Below are 10,153 nucleotides of genomic sequence, written 5' to 3'. Positions count from 1 at the left end.
TCTCTATGCCAGCCTCCATCCTGGTCCGCCTCCTGGTTGTAGCCGAGGCCAACCTCCTGTCTTGCAGTCTGCCTGTGCTTCTAATGCACTTTGTGGGCCTGCTTCCACTGTAGTCTACCTCCTTGTAATAGCCTGGGCCAGCTCCCTCTCCAGTCCGCCTCCTTGCAGCAGCCAGAGTCTGCTTCCACTGTGGTCCACCCTCGCTATTAATATTAATTTAAATTGTGCATTCTCCTACTGCACAGTAAAATGTTTCATTGGGGAGGGCGGGTTCCTTATCACAATCGTGCCCGTAATCGCGCTTCTCATTAACCAGCCCACTGCCTGCTCCACATTCTCCATACCGTGGACCCTCAGTGGTCTGACACACAGCAGCACGACAGTCGGCCGGAGGCAGCAGCTGTAGCAAAGTCCCACAGCCATTGGCAGCAGCTTGGGTCTTCTTCTGGGTGGCAGTCCAACTCCGATACGACTTGGGAATCCAACCTCGCCAACCTCCTCCGCCGGCCACATTAGTTGCCGCCCTCTCAGTGGCTCATATCTGCTCTGGAGCTCTCATTGCATGCACTCATGTGCAACTGCTACTGTTGCAGCCGCACAGGAGGACTTTCCTGTTGTACCCTCAACTGGGTTTGTTACTAAGCAGCTATTGTTGCTTCATCTGCAAGTCAATAGGACATGCCAATCTGTGCTCTGCTGGATCTCTGGATCCCCTGTCCACAGTCCACAGTTGTTATGCTCCTCCTGCTTCTAGCCCCTTATCGTCCCTCACTATCTATATCCAGCTTCATGTTGTTATCAGCTGAGCAATCACGGATCTGCTTTGTCCCTCACAGCAGCCGCATCTCGTCTCAGCTTAACTCACTCACACAGTCCTTTGTTCTCAGGATGCCACCATCTTGCATCCACGCTAGCCTTTAGGTCTGAAACTTTGATCAACTCAATCTTTGCAGCAGTTAACTCCACAATGTTGAAATTAGCGCCTGGCTGTGCGCTGCACTCTCATAATGTCATCCCAGCCGGCGGATTGTTCTTGTTTTTATTCGGTGTATCTGGCTGCTTCCACAGCCCCCCATATGTCTCTTGCCGCATGCATCAGCTTTATCTATGGTTGCTCTTCTCTATGTGCATGATAGCATGGGCTGAGTTATGTTTTAACTCGTCTCATCGATTTCCCTATTGCTCAGGCACTTATTTTGTCTCCTGCGCCTGCAATCTTATGCTGCTGATCAACCTGTTATCCCATCTGGCTATTGATATTGCACGCCCTGCTACTGGCGTAATATTCTGGGAAAGGGGTTGCTATTGTCCCAGCTCATCATTGTGCATATTCGCAAACAGTGATTCCCTAGCCCTGTCAATGAAACATTTGCATTGTATTGTTGCAGTGGAGTCCTAGGTGTTGCTCACGGTACACACCTAGTGTTTCCGGTATATTCCCCCAGGCTTGTTTCCTTCGCAGGCCTCTCCAACCTGTGTGCTCTCTAGGCCAGCCTCCACTCTGGTTCGCCTCTGGTTGTAGCCGAGGTCAACCTGCTGTCTTTTAGTCTGCCTGTGCTTCTAGCGCACTTCTTGGGCCTGCTTCCACTGTGGTCTGCCTCCTTGTAATAGCCAGTGCCAGCTCCCTCTCCGGTCCGCCTCCTTTCAGCGGCCTGAGTCTGCTTCCACTGTGGTCCACCCCCGCTATGAATATTAATTGAAATTGCACATGCTCGTACGGCACAGTAAAATGTTTCATTGGGGAGGGCGGTTTCCTTATCACAATCGCTCCCGTAATCATGCTTCTCAGTTAACCGGCCCACTGCCTGCTCTACGTTCTCCTTACCGTGGACCCTCAGTGGTCTGACACACAGCAGCACGACAGTCGACCGGAGGCAGCAGCTGTAGCAAAGTCCCACAGCCATCAGCAGCAGCCTGGGTCTTCTTCTTGGGGGCAGTCCAACTCCGGTACGGCATGGGAATCCAACCTCGCCAACCTCCTCCGCCGGCCACATTAGTTGCCGCCCTCTCAGTGGCTCATATCTGCTCTGGAGCTCTCATTGCATGCACTCATGTGCAACTGCTACTGTTGCAGCCGCACAGGAGGACTTTCCTGTTGTACCCTCAACTGGGTTTGTTACTAAGCAGCAATTGTTGCTTCATCTGCAAGTCAATAGGACATGCCAATCTGTGCTCTGCTGGATCTCTGGATCCCCTGTCCACAGTCCACAGTTGTTATGCTCCTCTTGCTTCTTGCTCCTTATCGTCCCTCACTATCCATACCCAATTTCTGGTTGTTATCAGCTGAGCAATCACGGATCTGTGTCATCCCTCAGAGCAGCTGCATCTCGTCTCAGCTTAACTCACTCACACAGTCCTTTGTTCCCTTGATGCCACTATCTTGCATCCACGCTAGCGGTCTGAAAATTTGGTCAACTCAATCTTTGCAGCAGTCAACTCCACAATGTTGAAATTAACGCCTGGCTGTGCGCTGCACTCTCATAATGATTATGAAATCCCGGCTGACGTCTGCACTCGGTGTAGCCTCCATAATATCCAGGATCAATGACGGATCAGCAGGAGCTACCAGGGATGTAACACACTGCATTGCTGCCTATCCACGCCCCTGAGACATTTGGAAAGTTGATGTAAATGTTTCCAAATTCTAAAATATATTTTTCTCTGATTGCATTCTCAAATGTGGATGCGTTCAAATTTAGTTTGTCTGCAAATGGAAAAAACAAGGCGCAACATGAATACAGCTGTGTGTGACTTTTTGTGAGATGTTGGCATGACATCTTTTCATAATGGGAACATTAAGTTTGATATTGTGAACATTTTTCAGACAGATGGAGTGCATGTAACTGATGTGGGCAACCACATTTTTCTGGAAAATGTTAAAAATGCATTGAAGCAGTTTTTTCTAACACAATAATTCTGCTGGGTAGAATCAGACCAACAGTGCCTGATTCTACCCAGTGCTTGATACTGCCTGGCGACCAACAGAGTTGGTCACCAGGCACTGTGGCAGGACTGCAAACGAGAAGGCGGGGTGGGTTAGTAGTGTGAAGAGGGAGTAGGATAGTGAGAGGAGTGGTGTTCTGTTGGCAGCTTCATCTCAGTATACACCGTGCGTTGAACTTAGGTGCGAGTATTGTAGTGATGTCAGACCTCGTGATCTGTTGGTGCGGCTTATGTGTTGTTGCAGTGTGATGAAGTGCATGCAACTTGCAGTGTGAGAGGTGATTGTGTGAGTTTTTTTAGTGATTTAGGTGTGCAGAAAGTTTGAGCTTTTTTGTTAGTGGGTCATATGTTTTGCAGCTAATCTTCACAGTGTGGCTGAATGCCTAGATTTCGGGAATCCTGCATGGTGTGACAACAGCTAGATTTGAGAGTCTTGCATAGTGGAGTGAGAAGGCCACGCCTAACAGAACAATTGAGTATAGTACCATATGCAGCTGGATTTGAGAAACAATTGAATAATTCAGTACAATCCTAAAACCCAGCTAGATTTGAGAGTCCTGCATAATAGAAGAGAGACCTATGCCTAACAGAACAATTGAGGTCTTAGCGTGGCGCAGTCCCTGTTGTATTCTAATGAACTATGTATAGTGTTGTATTCTAATGAATTATGTGTAGTGAGGTTGGAGTGTCTATTTCCCTCTATTGGGTGTCAGAGCAGGAGTTGTGGTGTCCTCTTCCCTACTATCTATGTGAATTTGTCTGCTGGAACTTCGGGTGTGGTACAGGCCAGGATGCTATGGGTGAGTTGTCTAAGTGCTTCCGTCTTGGTCTGTCAATGTGTTCAGTCTAAAGTGTCATAAGTGCCCTTACGTATATAAAACTTAATAATTAAAACAATATTTAAAAGTCAAAAAGACAAAAAAGGTTCTTTTAAGAGCCACCATTTTTGCGTGAAAAACAATTAAAAAGATTTGAGTGTGAAGAAAGGAGTCTACTATGTCTTTCCTCAGCATGCAGCACAGGGCTACACGAGAAATGCCCATGCTTCGACACACCACTGCACTGAGTGAAATGACTAACTCACTCATACACCTCATTTTATTGTTACTCCCATAGAGAAAGGGACATACAGGCCTACTTTCTGCTGCTCTCTCAAGGGGAAGGGGTGCAACACAGAATTTAGGGGGAGAAAACATAATTTCTGCTGCACTCCTGCAGGGTAAGGGCAAACAGACCTAATGCTTGCTGTACTCCCAGAGTGGAAGGAGGCACATAACCCTTTTTGTGTTGCAATCCTATAGAGAAAGGGGTATATAGACCTCATTTTTGCTGAATTCCTGCATGGAACGGGTGTGCATATTTAATATTTGCTGTACTCTGGCAGAGATGGGGCGCCCATGCAGTTTTTGCCACTCTTGCACAGGAAAAGGGTTGTTCACAAAATGTATGTTGTACTTCTGCAGGGAACGCCACGCACAGTTGTTCTCACACTCCCAGATGCTATGTGGTACTGTGACAGAATTCCATCAGGTGAGTATAAGGAAGCTCTGCCTTTTTATAAATTATTTTATTAATCAAATGATGTGGGTGGGAATTTCAGTTTCTGAAAGGGGAATCTGTGATCAGAAAACTCCTTTCACAAAGGTCCATGCCAAAAGCATAGTGCACACATTTGACCTTGCTGCACCAATCTCCTTAAAACTGCAGCACCTGCTCTCTAGTGGCACATGGCAGATTCAAAGGTCACATGTGCATTCCTGACAGTGTATAATCATTGTTGCTGAATCTATCTGGTGGCAGAATAAACTCAAATAATAAGCTTTACATGGTTATGGTATAGTGAATGATAACAGCACACAATTATTAAAGCCACGCCAATGTGATATCATACAAGTCTCAACCATGTGAGCCCAAACCAGCTATGTGAGGGCAATTTGTATTCATAGCAGCCTGGATGTCGGTACTAATCATAGTCAGGCAATAGCCAGGATGATGCCCTCATTTGATCCGCTGGAGAGTAAGGGCAAAGCCTCTCCATAGGCTTAGTAGCTCTAACCATGAGATCTCCTGGGAACCTTGGTTTCAGAGAGGGACTCATGTAACAAAGGCCAGCCTTATACTAGGGTGCTGCACACCAAAGTATCCTGTATTGTATTAGTGGCTTGGGAAAGGGCAGAGTTACGGCAGCAAGAGAGAATACTGTGGACCTGAGAAAGGATTCCATCATCTTGCTTTTCTATGCAGCTCTCTAAGCTTCCTGTCCCCTATCTATTCTGTGAAACAAGGGACTCTGGTTGTGATGCAAGGAGGCAGGGTCACTTGCTAGAACAACAGGGAGTGCACCCATCACAGCTGGTTTCCTTCTGTACAATACTCTGTGGTTTTTTATATTCATAATAAAGGGGTGTTCCACTCCTTCCCTGATTCTTTCCTTGACACCAAGAAGAAGACATCTCTGGAGCCCTATTGGGAATACAGTTGATTCCAATGTTCTCTGCCATAGAGGTTAAGACAGGTGCATCCAAGACGAAGGCGCGCTCTATCCCCCAACCATCCCAGGGAACATTGGGGGTAAACTGCTGTGGATCACGGTGTGCATTAGGATAGCTGCACTGGAAGTAGGCACCTTCCTGGAGGGGAAGGCACTCCTGTAGGTACCAGCCGAGCTGCCTGCACTGGGAGTGAAGAATAATAATAAGGACTCACCTTGTCCTAGAGCCCCTGGAGTGCATTTTACAGCAGACATGACTCATTTTGCACTGCTTTGAACCATCATTGAACATATTTGACTGTGTTTGAAGCTTTTGAACCACATAAGACCTGCAGTGCTGTACTTGGAACTCTTGATGCAGGTTTGAACCACTGCTTGGATCCATTGAACTGACTTGACGCCCCATTGCACCAGAAGATCCCATCGTCACTTCAGTTCGAACACCAGCTCACTTGTGTGAATACCTGTTTATCACTGCATCTGTGAACTACACATTGCTCCATCTGTACCTCATATCGGCATGCATCAAACCTTGACTCGAACCACTGGAAGCCATTGAGGGTTAACGCTGGCTCAACCCAGCAGTAAGCTCATACTGGCTTGACTGTCGAACCAGCCCTGAACTGGCTGAACTCTATGAATGGCGCTGCTCAACAGCTGCAGCAAACCACACAGAGCGCCACTTCAAACCCAACTTGACTCCGACTTGAGGCCCAGAGCAACGCAACTTGCCATATTCAAACCCTGTTTATGTGCAAGGGTAGCACAGAGCCTGGATTGATGCAGTGGAACCATTCAAGAACAAAAACAAGGGACTTTTGAGAAGCCCACATCCTAGACCACTTTTAGGACAGACCATCATGACTAATACGCCCACATGTGGCAGCTGTTTCTACAAAACCATATCCATTTCCAATTATATTATTGCAATTACTGACCTGTTCACTCCTGCTCAAGTACCCAGAGTGGTATTGCACATAGATTCAGCATACACATTCAGCATTTTCGCTGTGGTCTTTCCATGGGGGTGGGGTTTTGTTGGGGATTTTGAGTTTAGTTATTTTCATTTCTTGAGTGTTTAATAGAAGAATATATATTTGTATAGACCCTTCAGTGAACATTCTCTTATTTTGCAGTCTTTGTACTATTGGTTGTTGGGTTGCTAAGGAAGTATATTCATTGGGCTGTGTCTGGGTCACCTTTATAATTTGGACCACTGCTGTTTTAGTAGTAGTGTGGGACTGGATGGCAGTTTAGCCAGTTCTCAAAACTGTACTCCTGCAGAGCAAGAATACAGAGACAATTGTTTCCACGCTCTCAGAGGGAAGGGGGCAAACACACATAGATTGTGCAACACTACTCAATGAGGGGGGCATACACACATGTGTTTTGTCACATTATTGAAGGGAAGATTTTACACCCACAGTTGTTGCTGCACTCAGGGGAGTTGCTAGGTCTGGAAAAGACCCGGGGCTAAGCTGATGTCGGAACTGTTGGGACTGGGGGCTAGCTAGTCTTTTGGCTGTAGCTCCTGAGATTCTATCCGGGGCTACACCAAAAAGATCAGGGGCTATAGCCCCCTTAGCCCCCCCCTAGCAACGCCCCTGGCTGCACTCACACTGGGAAAGGTTTACACAGACCTTATTTATGCTGCACACCCAGAAGGGAAGGGGGCACAGGCCTAATGTTTGCTGCACTCCGGCTGGGATGGGAGCTCATAGACCTCATTTATGCTATACTCTCAGAAGGGAGGGGGCACGGACCTTATGTTTTCTGCTCACCTGCTGCGAAGGGGGTGCACAGACTTAATTTTTACTGCATCATTCTTGCATGGAAATGGGGGTATAAAACAGTTTTTGTTGCACTTCCAAAGGAAAGGGGGTGCTCACACAATTTGTGCTGCACTCATGCAGGGAAGAGGGTATCATTTTCTCACACTCGCGCAGAGAATGGTTTACACACACAGTTTTTTACACACTTCCTTCCATAGGGAAGGATGAACAATATTTGCCAGACTACCCCAGGGAAAGGAGCGCACTCACATTTTATTAAGAACTCCCCCAGGAAGAGGGTGCATGCACCTAATTTATGCAGCACAACCACAGGGAAGGGGGCATGCACGCATGTTTTTCTACACTACTACAGGGAAGGGGGCACAAACACACACACAAATGTTTGTGCACTCTCACAGGGAAGGTGAGTAAACACACAGAAACACACAATTTATATATCTCTCGTATGATTAGCAAAAAGTACCCATTCTCTGACAGACATGACAACACGCTCACCAATTGTTGAAAATCAATGATCCTGTAGGTCGCTGTGCCGATTCGCTTATCTCATGTCGAGACTGGTCCTTCTATGACCACATTGATGTTTTGCTGATTTCAGTCAACCACCTCATGTGTGAAGGGGCGGGAATTCGGGGGAAAGGGGTGGGGTATCCAAATGTAATTTAGCGAGTAATATCCTGAGGTTCCTAACAGGTAACTATGCAAAATGTGGTGCAAGTTGTTGAAACAGTGTGGAACTGTATAAGGGACAACGCTTCGCCAAGCCACAAACCCACACATTTTGGCCCTCATTACGACCCTGGCGGAAAGCGACTGACCGGAGCGCCACAGCGTAAATAGCGTTTCCGCCATTGCACGAAGGAGCAAAGTGCGGCCCATTCCGACCCATCGGGCACGAGCACCACGGCATGGCGGAAGTGCAAAGTCCGCGATGGCGGAAATGACCCCAAAACGGCCCACACCGCCGCCGTACGGCGCCCTAGGTGCAATACCGCCACCCCTCTTAGCGGTCACCGCAGTGTGCGCCTACCGGAAAGTACGGTGGCCGGAAATATACGGAAACGGAAGTTAAAACATGGGCCCGGAACGGGAAACATCCCGGCGTACACCTATAAATACACTAAAACCACACAACCACTAAAATCACTACCCTGAAACACACCCCAACCCGTCAACCACCCTAGCGAAACCAAGAAAAATGGGAAAAGTAGCGAAGAAAGCGTGCGACCGCAAGCGGCAGGTCCACTTCTCCCGTGAGGAACTCACCGTGCTAACAGAGACCCTCCAGGAGAATGCTGCCGTCGTCTTCTGCACGCAAATGACCAGGACGGCACTTGCACACAAGAAGGCCATATGGGCTCTGGTGGCACAGCGGGTAAGTGCGGTGGGGACCGCACCCCGCACCCCACAGCAATGCCGCAAGCGATGGGACGACCTGCGGATACGCGTCCGCAGCATACTCTCTGCCAACCGCAACATTGCCACAGCCACCGGGGGAGGTCCTGAATCACCCATCAAGTTGACCCCCTGGGAAGAAATCTGTGCCTCCACCATCGGAATGGAGAGCATAGAGGGAGTCGGAGGGATGGAGAAAGGAGTGCAGACATCCGAAGATTCAGGTAGGTGGGCCAGATAAAACAATGCCAAATCCACACAGTCCATCCATGTGAAGTACCATGCGTCCACATAGTGCAACAGAAACACATGTCCAGGAGAACATCCACACACATCGGCCTGCAAGCGCACGTTAAAACCCACAATAAATACATAAATAATTAAAAACCCCTAATACACGCACTACACGTGCAGCAGGCACACCCTAACTGCAGGCTGCCAGACAACTGCACCCTCACTCCACACACAAATCAAAGCACCTCCAAGGCCCCGACCCAAATCACCCTCAGGTACCACCCCAATGCATGTGATACAATGCCATTCCAATTCCCACAGACCCATCAATAACCCTCGCCCTCCTTTACTCCACCACAGGGTCCGATCCAAACGACGAGCTACAGGACACCCCTACCAGCACACCTGCAAAGAGGGCCAAGACCAACGGCCAGAGACCCTCCACCTCAGCTGCACGCATCAAGACACGGCAGCAGCACAAATCAGGTGGCAGCACAGAGGAGGGAACATCAACAGGCACCCCAGCAGCCAGCATGCCCACAACACCACCACCACAGGTCCCCCCAATGGATGCCACAGAAGGCACTGCCTCTGGTGGCAGCAGCACCATAGGTGACACCCCATTGATGGCAGCATGCTCGGACACAGAAAACGGGGATGCCGAAGTCAGATCCATCCATGACCTGTCCCAATCCCCCTGTCTGTTCCATCCCGTACAACATGAGGATACCACGCAGGGGCACCCACCAGACGACGACTGGCCATCCCCCACAAGCCCTGTGGCAAGGCAACATGAGGACAACAGCCCCTCTGTGACACCCCCGCAAATGGCCATGGCCCAGCAGAGGCAACAGTCCCTCGACCAGTTGATCGAACAACAGCAGCAACTGGCCACACTCCTCAAGGACCATGCCGATGAATGTGGGGGCACTAAGGCAGACATAGAAACATCAACAGAGACACTTAGGGCAGAAATGGAGAGAGGTACAGAGACGCTAAGGGCACAAATTGAGAGAAGCACCGAGAGCCTGAGGGGGGAACTGCATGCGACGTCCAAAGACGTATGTGCCGAACTTGCCGCAGTGCGCCGTGTGCTCACTGAGCTCTCGCAAACCCTTAGGGACATGCATGGACGTGAGCAGGCAGACACATCATCCGTTGCAAGTTCCGTCCAGGGCAGCCCCCAACGTAGATCTGGGAGGAACCTGCGCTCCACAGGCAGGGGTGCCCCTGATACCCGCAGAGGGGGCATGCAATAGCGACAGCCCACTTACAATGAGCATCTTTGGACACTGGT

Source organism: Ambystoma mexicanum, chromosome 12, assembly GCF_040938575.1.
Source record: "Ambystoma mexicanum isolate Mex_15411 chromosome 12, UKY_AmexF1_1, whole genome shotgun sequence".
Lineage (NCBI taxonomy): Eukaryota > Metazoa > Chordata > Amphibia > Caudata > Ambystomatidae > Ambystoma > Ambystoma mexicanum.
The sequence above is the reverse complement of the archived record's forward strand: the minus strand, read 5'-3'. Positions refer to the sequence as shown.